The sequence below is a fragment of the Marmota marmota genome, unplaced genomic scaffold (genome assembly GCF_001458135.2).
Source record: "Marmota marmota marmota unplaced genomic scaffold, marMar, whole genome shotgun sequence".
Classification (NCBI taxonomy): domain Eukaryota; kingdom Metazoa; phylum Chordata; class Mammalia; order Rodentia; family Sciuridae; genus Marmota; species Marmota marmota.
In genome coordinates, this window is record NW_025999999.1 from 16,607,443 (window position 1) to 16,615,043 (window position 7,601).

Here is a 7,601-nt window from a genome sequence, read left to right on the forward strand (position 1 = left end):
AAGACCCTGTCTCTAGATAAAATATAAAAAAAGGTCTGGGGATATGGTTCAGTGATTAAATGCTCCTGGTTCAATCCCCAGTACCGAAAAAAAAAAAAAAAAAAAAAAACCATGCTCTTCATTACCATGTTATTAAGCATAATGGAAGAAAAGTCGGGTGCTTAATAGGTGAGTCGTATTATGGCATTTCCCCAACTCAGCAAGTAGTGAAACTGAGGCAGATGGTGGCTAAGACAACCCACTCACATCGCAGCAGGCAGCCTGTACCTACTGGGAAAGTCTCACTAACCAACTTTACTAACTGTGAAAGGCTGTGGCGTGTAGATAGAGGGCCTCGCAGATGTGGAGCCTCTGAGGAACAGCCCTCAGGTGGGCACCAGCAGCACGCTCCCAGGATGACTTAAGGCTCCACTGGGCTCCTCTGTCCTCTGATTAGGTTGGCCCTTCCACCCACCGTGACTTCATGGGAGCCTCCATTTCGGATCTGGTTTTCCCTCTTCCTCGGAGAGCTCAGGGTGTTTTTGGTTTTCTCTCCTGCACTGCCTGACTGTGGCAGAATGTTCCAGGAACATCTGGTCAGACAGCACTCAGTGTGCTCCAAGGCCTGGGTACACGCTGTCCTCCTGGGCGGAGTAGCCACCCGGGACTATTAATATGGAGCTAGCCCCACCTCCAGGAGTGGAGGGTAGCAGGTGGGGGTATGGTGGGCATGCCCCAGTCACCAGAGGCTCTGAGAACAGACAGGACATCAGGCCCTGTGGGTGTTATAACCCCAGAGCATGAATCAGGCCTGAAATGAAGGCCAAAGACCCCATCTCAAGGGCTCGCTTCTCCCCGGCCTGTCTATTCCATGCATCTCCTTGACTTCAGAAATAGACATCAAGGTCCAGACCAATGCTGGTGACTTGCAGTGTCTCTGTCTGACTCTCCTCCCTTCCTCCACTCCTCAAAAAGCCCCTTATCAGTGGCATTCATGGAAGACATTCTGGATCACACCTCCCAAAGGGTGGAGGTTGTGGAGAGGGTCACAACCTCAACCTCTGCTGCCATCTGAGCAGCCACTGTGTCACTCATGGAGCAAGGACCTTTTGCTCTTCTTCCTTCCCACAGTCATTCGCCCTGAAAAATCCTCTGGTCCTTAAATCAAGCTCCAGGCCAATGGGTACGCTGTACCCGTGATCCATACCGTCTGCCTATAATCTATAACCTATAACCAGGTCCAAACACCAGATGGAGAGCATGTTGGAGAAAGTGCGATTTTGTGAGCAACAGTAGAAGGAAAAATGTTAATAAAAGGCATTTTGCTGAGTGGAGGTTAAATACTTTCATACTTCTCAGCTAATCCAGAAACTTCTCTGAATTCTCATTAAAAAAAAAAAAAGTTCTCCGTAAAAAGTTTACTTCATTAAATGCTGCCATTTGAGAAGCAGGAAAAGGACTGACTTGAAAATTGGCCCCTGGTTCAGGTCACCGTGTTGCCTGGTTCCCCCAGGAGAGGGCTCCGCAGGGTGACAGGAAACCCTGGTGTCTGAGATTCCTAGGGCCAATCACAAGGCTTTTCTTAGCCCCCATCCATACAGCCTATTCTGCTCTCTTCCTCCAGCACCACACTCGGGTGTCTTTTGGCTGGGGGGGGGGGGCGGTGCTGGGGATTGAATCCAGAGCCCTGCACACACCAGCAAGCGCTCCACCCCTGAGCCCAGCCCTGCTGGTATCTGAATCCTAAAAGATTGAGAAATCCAGAGGCAGTCTTCCTTCTGTCCCTGTCATACTTTCTCCTTTTGTCTTTCTAACATTTCCTTCTGTATTTCAATTTGATTTCCTTCTTCAATAGCAATACTAACATTTCTACTAAGAAAATATAGAAATGATTTCTTGAAATTAGTAACAGAGCACCCCAAACCATGAATTGTACACTTTAAATGGGCGAATTAGGTGGTGTGTAAATTATATCTCAATAAAACTGTTTAAAAGAAGAAGAAAATCTAAGAACCATAATCCAGTTAGACGGGAGACTGAAGCTACATTTATGTAGCGCGGTTAATAAGACTAAGGAACCTCGAACTACCCACATCTGGAAATAGGCTAAAGTGGATGGAAATTAAGTGGTACATTCACTCCACTTGAGCCACATTATTATTATTATTGTTTTTACTATTATTATTCGGTACAGGCTATTGAACCCAAGGGAGCTTAACCACTGAACCACATCCCCAGCCTTTTTATGTTTTATTTAGAGACAGTGTCTCATTGAGTTGCTGAAACTGGCTTTGAACTCTCGATCCCCCTGCCTCAGCCTCCCAAGCCACTGGGATGACAGGCATGCACCACCACACCTGGCCACAATCACCCTTTTTCTTCCCTTCCAAAGATCAAAATGGCAGATGAGTTGGAGGTTAATAAATCTGGGTGCAAAGTATACCTCTGTGGATGGGAATATTTCCACTACTACACCAAGGGTCATCCGCTAAATATCCCAGTGCTTGGAATCTCAGAGGTTAAATTCAAGTAACGAAGGCTTCCTTTTCTCAGAACAAGCTGGTTAGAGTGCATGTGACTCATTTGTCAGGGACAATTTGCTTTTCTATCTGACTATTTTCCTCATTGACCTCACTTCCTCCTTCTCTCCCAGGCGGCCATGGGATCTGGCAACAGGAGCTCCACCGTGGACAGGGAAGTCCTAGAAGACTGCTGCCCGGCTGGGGGCCAGCTCAGAGCTCCCCTGTGCTACCTTGGCCTCCACACCACCTGCCCCTACGCGCACACTCACGGCTCTGTGTAGGAAATTCGCCACTTTACGGTCTCGCGTAAAAGTGCCACTCTGAATAAACACAAAAGCCATCAACTGCTCTTGAGTTGTTGGTCTTAAATATCAGTCATGCTTCATCGCAGGCATATGGGACCTGTTCTTTGCATGATATCGTCATATAAAGAGTAAGGACCTTAGGGGCATCTTAATGAGGTGGTAATGAGGGAAAAAATGTTCTGGGTTTGGGGGGGCCTGGTTCCCTCTGATGTTCAAAATGGGTTTAATCTTACATCAGACTCCTGGCTCTGCAGTATGGAGGAAAGAAGGAGAGAAAGAAGAATGGTGTGGTACAAGAGGGTGTGTGGGTGGGAGGGGTGTACTGTGTTGGAAACTTTCTTCGACTGCTTTTTATTGCTCCTGAAGACCAGCCCACAATATCATGAGGCTCCTCTTTGTACACAGGTTACCCGCATCCTGGAGGACAACGCCAAGAAGCTTCCTCCTCCGCTACCCTTCAGACCCCTTGATGTTCCCTGTCTCCACGCATGCTACCTTCCTGGTTGGGTTGTGCTGTTGATGCTCTGCTTTGTGTTGTAAGATGCCCTTTGTTGCTCTTGAAGACCAGCCACGATTTCAAAACCTTTTCTCTTTATATCAACCACCGTGGAGCAATAGAGTGAGGGAGCTTCCGACTCTGTCAAACAGATAGTCTTTATTCTCCCATTTGCTTGCTTGCTTTTCAGACTCCACATAACCAGATCGTTGAGAAAGTTCTTTGAAATGAGAAGTGACAAACTCTGTCCTTTGCTGAGTGATTTAGCCTCTTTGTGGTGGGGTTGGGGGGGTGACTGTATAAAACCAAGGTAGCATTGTTACTTCTGTGGTCCTGTAACAAGATATGGCGATCATTCATTCATTCCTAACTAGATGTTCTCCTGGGCACATCAGAGGCATCCTGCCTATGTATGCCCTAAATTTTGTTTGCTGTGAGTCTTCACTCACTTTACTAACAGGATTCCATAGACTTTTTAAAATGACTCTTCTATTCCAAAATCTTTCATCTTATCCTCCTGTTCGCCATTGCCAGTTAATTCAAACTACAATCGATCATCCATCCATCTGTCCATCTGTTTGTCCATTCATCCATTCATTCAACAAATATTTATTAAGCATTTATATGACCCAAGTCCTCAACCAGCTGGCTAGCTAGGGAAGGAGCAGCGAGTGTGGCTCCCCAGCCTCTGGGAGGATTTAGACAATTACAGAACCGTGTCCTGTTGAGCATGGAGTGGACTGGGGACACAAAGGAGGGGAAGCTGGCCAGAGCTAGCGACTCCAAGAACATGCCCTTACAGAAATGCGATCTGAGCCCCCAAAGGACAAGAAAGAGGAGGAGGGTTGGGACTTTTCTCAAAAAGAAAAATATCCACAGGTGTTTCTGCTACTCTGTTGAGCAAAGTAACTCGTTTTGCTGAACCCAGAGCCTCTTAAGTAATGATGGATTTTTGTATAGAAAGAACATACACTTGGACTTAGTAATGTAGGATAATCGGCTGAAACTTTTCTAAGCCTCAGTTGCCTCATTCCTAATATGTGCGAGATAATCACCGCCCGGACAGAATTGCCAGAAAGATTAGGTGTGTGGTAGACAAAGCCCCCAGCCCATGAAAGGTCCCCACAAACGACAAATTTTATTACTCTAAAGGAAGAACAGAAACATTATCAAGAGGTTAAGGGCAGGGGTGGGGGAGGGTGGGGACTCCCAGGAAGCTTTAAACACATACACACAAAAGAAGGACAAATAATCAGGCTTCATCCCAGGAGGTCCTGAGTCATCAGGTCTGGGTGGGTCCCTAGCATCTGGATTTTCTTAAAAGCTCCATAGGTGATTCTGATACAGGCCAGGGCTGAGAATTACCTCTACCCAGCAAACAGGGGCTTATTTACATATGTATAGCTGCCACTTTAAGTACCTTAAGAGAACACAGTAACCTGATTTAAGATAACTATTGAACAGAGTTGGAACCCTGTGCTGATGATCTGCAAGGCATCTTGGTGGGTAACTGAGAAGGGAGCTATGAGTCAGTAAAAGTGGAACTGCAAAATTTCTCAGGCTCCTCGAAATGATGCCTGTAAAAATGACTGGCTTGAGTCAGAGTGGAATTTAGCTGTCATATTTCTCTTGACTGACCATCACCACCCGTTGGTAATTGATCTAGTAAATTAGTAACTCCTATCCACAGCAGCTTCAACTTTCTAGGGTTCACCATTGCTTGCTGAAAACAGACATCTGGCCATAGAATTTCCAGCATAACTAGGGGGAAAAAAAAAAAACCTCAGGCATTTTCTCACCAAAAGTCTCAATATTTCAATGGACAGTCTGAAATTTCAGTGGTTTGCAGTGGAATTCTGAAGAGTATGTTTGTAAATGTTTTTCCCAGGGAGAGAGTTCAGGCTGGAGTTCAGCCTTGTCTCTGATTTACCTCCCTTCCTGTAAGACAATCCAGTACAATAATAAGGTGAAAGTTGGCATTTGCCTACTTTTTTCTTGGGGATATCATTACCTATGAATTGCTGGAAAAATCTCAGGAGTAAGCAAGCTTTGATTTTCAAAGTTGATTTTGTTGTTCTGGAGCTAGACTAAGAGGTAGCTAAACATTCTTGATTTGGCCTAAATAATTCCAGAAAAAGAAAAGACCTACTATCTAACCCTCTCCAAATGTGGTCCAAGGAATCTTCTGGGGGATCATTAAACATGCAGATTCCTGGCCCAGTATTCTGAATTTCTAGAGGCCAGAGCCAAAGCTTCTCAGGTGGTAGTCACACCCACCTTACACTCATGTTTTGCCCCAAAAGAATTCTATTTCTGCATTTAGATTTAAAAAAAAAAAAATCAGGTTAAGAGCTAAGAGCATGACATCTGGAGTGGCCCATTTCTGTTCCTGCTCTTTTGCCAGTTCTCACGGACAAGTCCTTTGCATTTTTTAGACATCAGTTTTCTTTTCCCTAATTGGCAATATGTGTCATCATTTATTATTATTACTACTACTATTATCATTATTACTATTTTATTTGCAATGCTGGGGATCCACCCTCATGGAGGCTAGTCAAGCACTCTACCACTCAAAGATGAAATATGAAAATACTTTGAAAACTAAAAATACCTGTTTCTATCATTACAGTCATTTTATATATGAAGGATATGCAGGTCCAGATTCCCAGCTTGTGTTATTCCTGGCTAAATGTTATGTAGACTACTTAATTTGGCTGTTTTTATATTCATTCTAAGGGAGGAGGATATTTCCATACACAATGAGCCATGTAGCCCTGAGCATAAAGAAGATGGTTCAGATGTTGCAAAGGAGCAGACAGGGGTCATTAACGCCCTTAACATATCAATTGTGAATTGCATAATTCACATCTAGAGCAGCTACCAAGGAACACGGGGAGCAGCCTAATACATTCCCCAAAGCACATTATTCCATATCCAGGAAGCTGCTTAAGCCAGAGCTTTCAGGATCCAGAGCCATGTCCACTACATTTGACTGCTTGCCTGCTGAGATTTTTTTTTCCCCTTTTTCAGGCAAAAAAAAAAAAAAGAAAGAAAGAAAGAAAAGAAAAATCAAATCTGGCTGTCGAACAAGGCAGCTTGATGTACTTCACGACAGATCTTTCCTAATGTTCTAATCTCTTAGGCCCCAGACATGAGTCCTCAATAGAGGTAGAAAGACAAATCCTGAATTTAGTTGCTCTATTAGAACCTTCTATATCCACCTTAAATAATCTGTCGGAGGCTGCAGCCTAAGAAAGGAGGTTGTCTCCCTCCCGAGGTATGTTCCTTGACATTTTCAGTGGACAGAGACTGAGTCGTGCACTGAAGAGTTGTGTATAGAGCTGTTCATATTTAGTATCGTTTCTTTGGCATGATCCTGTGGGTGCCTGTCCAACCATTTTGTTTGAATAGATTGGTTTTCCAGGCCTGGGGCAAATAGCCCTTGATGACACAATTCATAAAAGCCCTTACCTAGCCCCAGGAGAGAAGGAGGAAAGTCTGGTGGAGCAGGAAGAGAACCGGAAAAGGGAAAAGAATATAATCAAACGATTGATTGTCTGAGCTGAAAGGAGCCCTTTCCTTCATTCCCTCACCCACTCACTCATTCATTCCTTTAATTTGTTGGGCACTAGTTACTGCAATGGAGGCCAAGCTGCCATGGTCCTGGGGGGATGGAGAGCTGTGCCCTCTGGGGTGGAAGTTGCTAGGCCCATCACCGTAGCCTGAGTTGGCAGCTGTAGTATTTACAAGTTTTGCTCTTGCTTTGTTTGGGAAAACAAAGGACTACAAAACAAACTGGGCTAAAGCAAAGGAAAGAAACCCCAGCTCCACCTGGCTCCTCCTTGAATGGGCTCCCCACCCCTTTCTGGGGCAGGTGGGGCCAGGCAGAGTCCCTAACCTCTAGCTTGGAAAGAAAAATCCTGGCGTCATTTGATCCAGCTCTCCAAGCTGCTTTCTACCAGGAACAGGAAGGCACTTCCAGATTGTTAACCCTTTCATCAACAGTGGTAGGGTGCAAGCCTTTCATCAACAGTGGTGGGTGCAAGTTCACAATATATGAACTTGAAAAGGATGATAATCCTGTGATGGTGGTGGCGATTATGATGATAGATGGTTCCTGTTTATTGGAACTGTACTGCTGGGTGGGCACTGTGCTTGCATTTACTGGTGTCATTTCATTTCTTCTTCTCCATGGTCTGAGCACAGCTATCACCTTTGTTTCAGGAAAAAAAAAAACAAAAAAAAACTGAGGGTCAGAAAAGTTAAGAATGTTGTTCAAAGTCACACAGCTAGTAGGAG

General features: G+C 44.8%; 1 long non-coding RNA gene across 1 annotated transcript in view; it reads left to right on the forward strand.

The window, feature by feature from the left end:
* LOC107149899 overlaps positions 1 to 2,846 on the forward strand; it is a 29,572-nt gene extending 26,726 nt beyond the window's left edge. The window contains exon 3 of the long non-coding RNA XR_001504497.2: positions 2,633 to 2,846. This is a non-coding gene — a long non-coding RNA (uncharacterized LOC107149899). The remainder of the gene's footprint in view (positions 1 to 2,632) is intronic.
* The last annotated feature ends 4,755 nt before the right edge of the window (positions 2,847 to 7,601 follow it).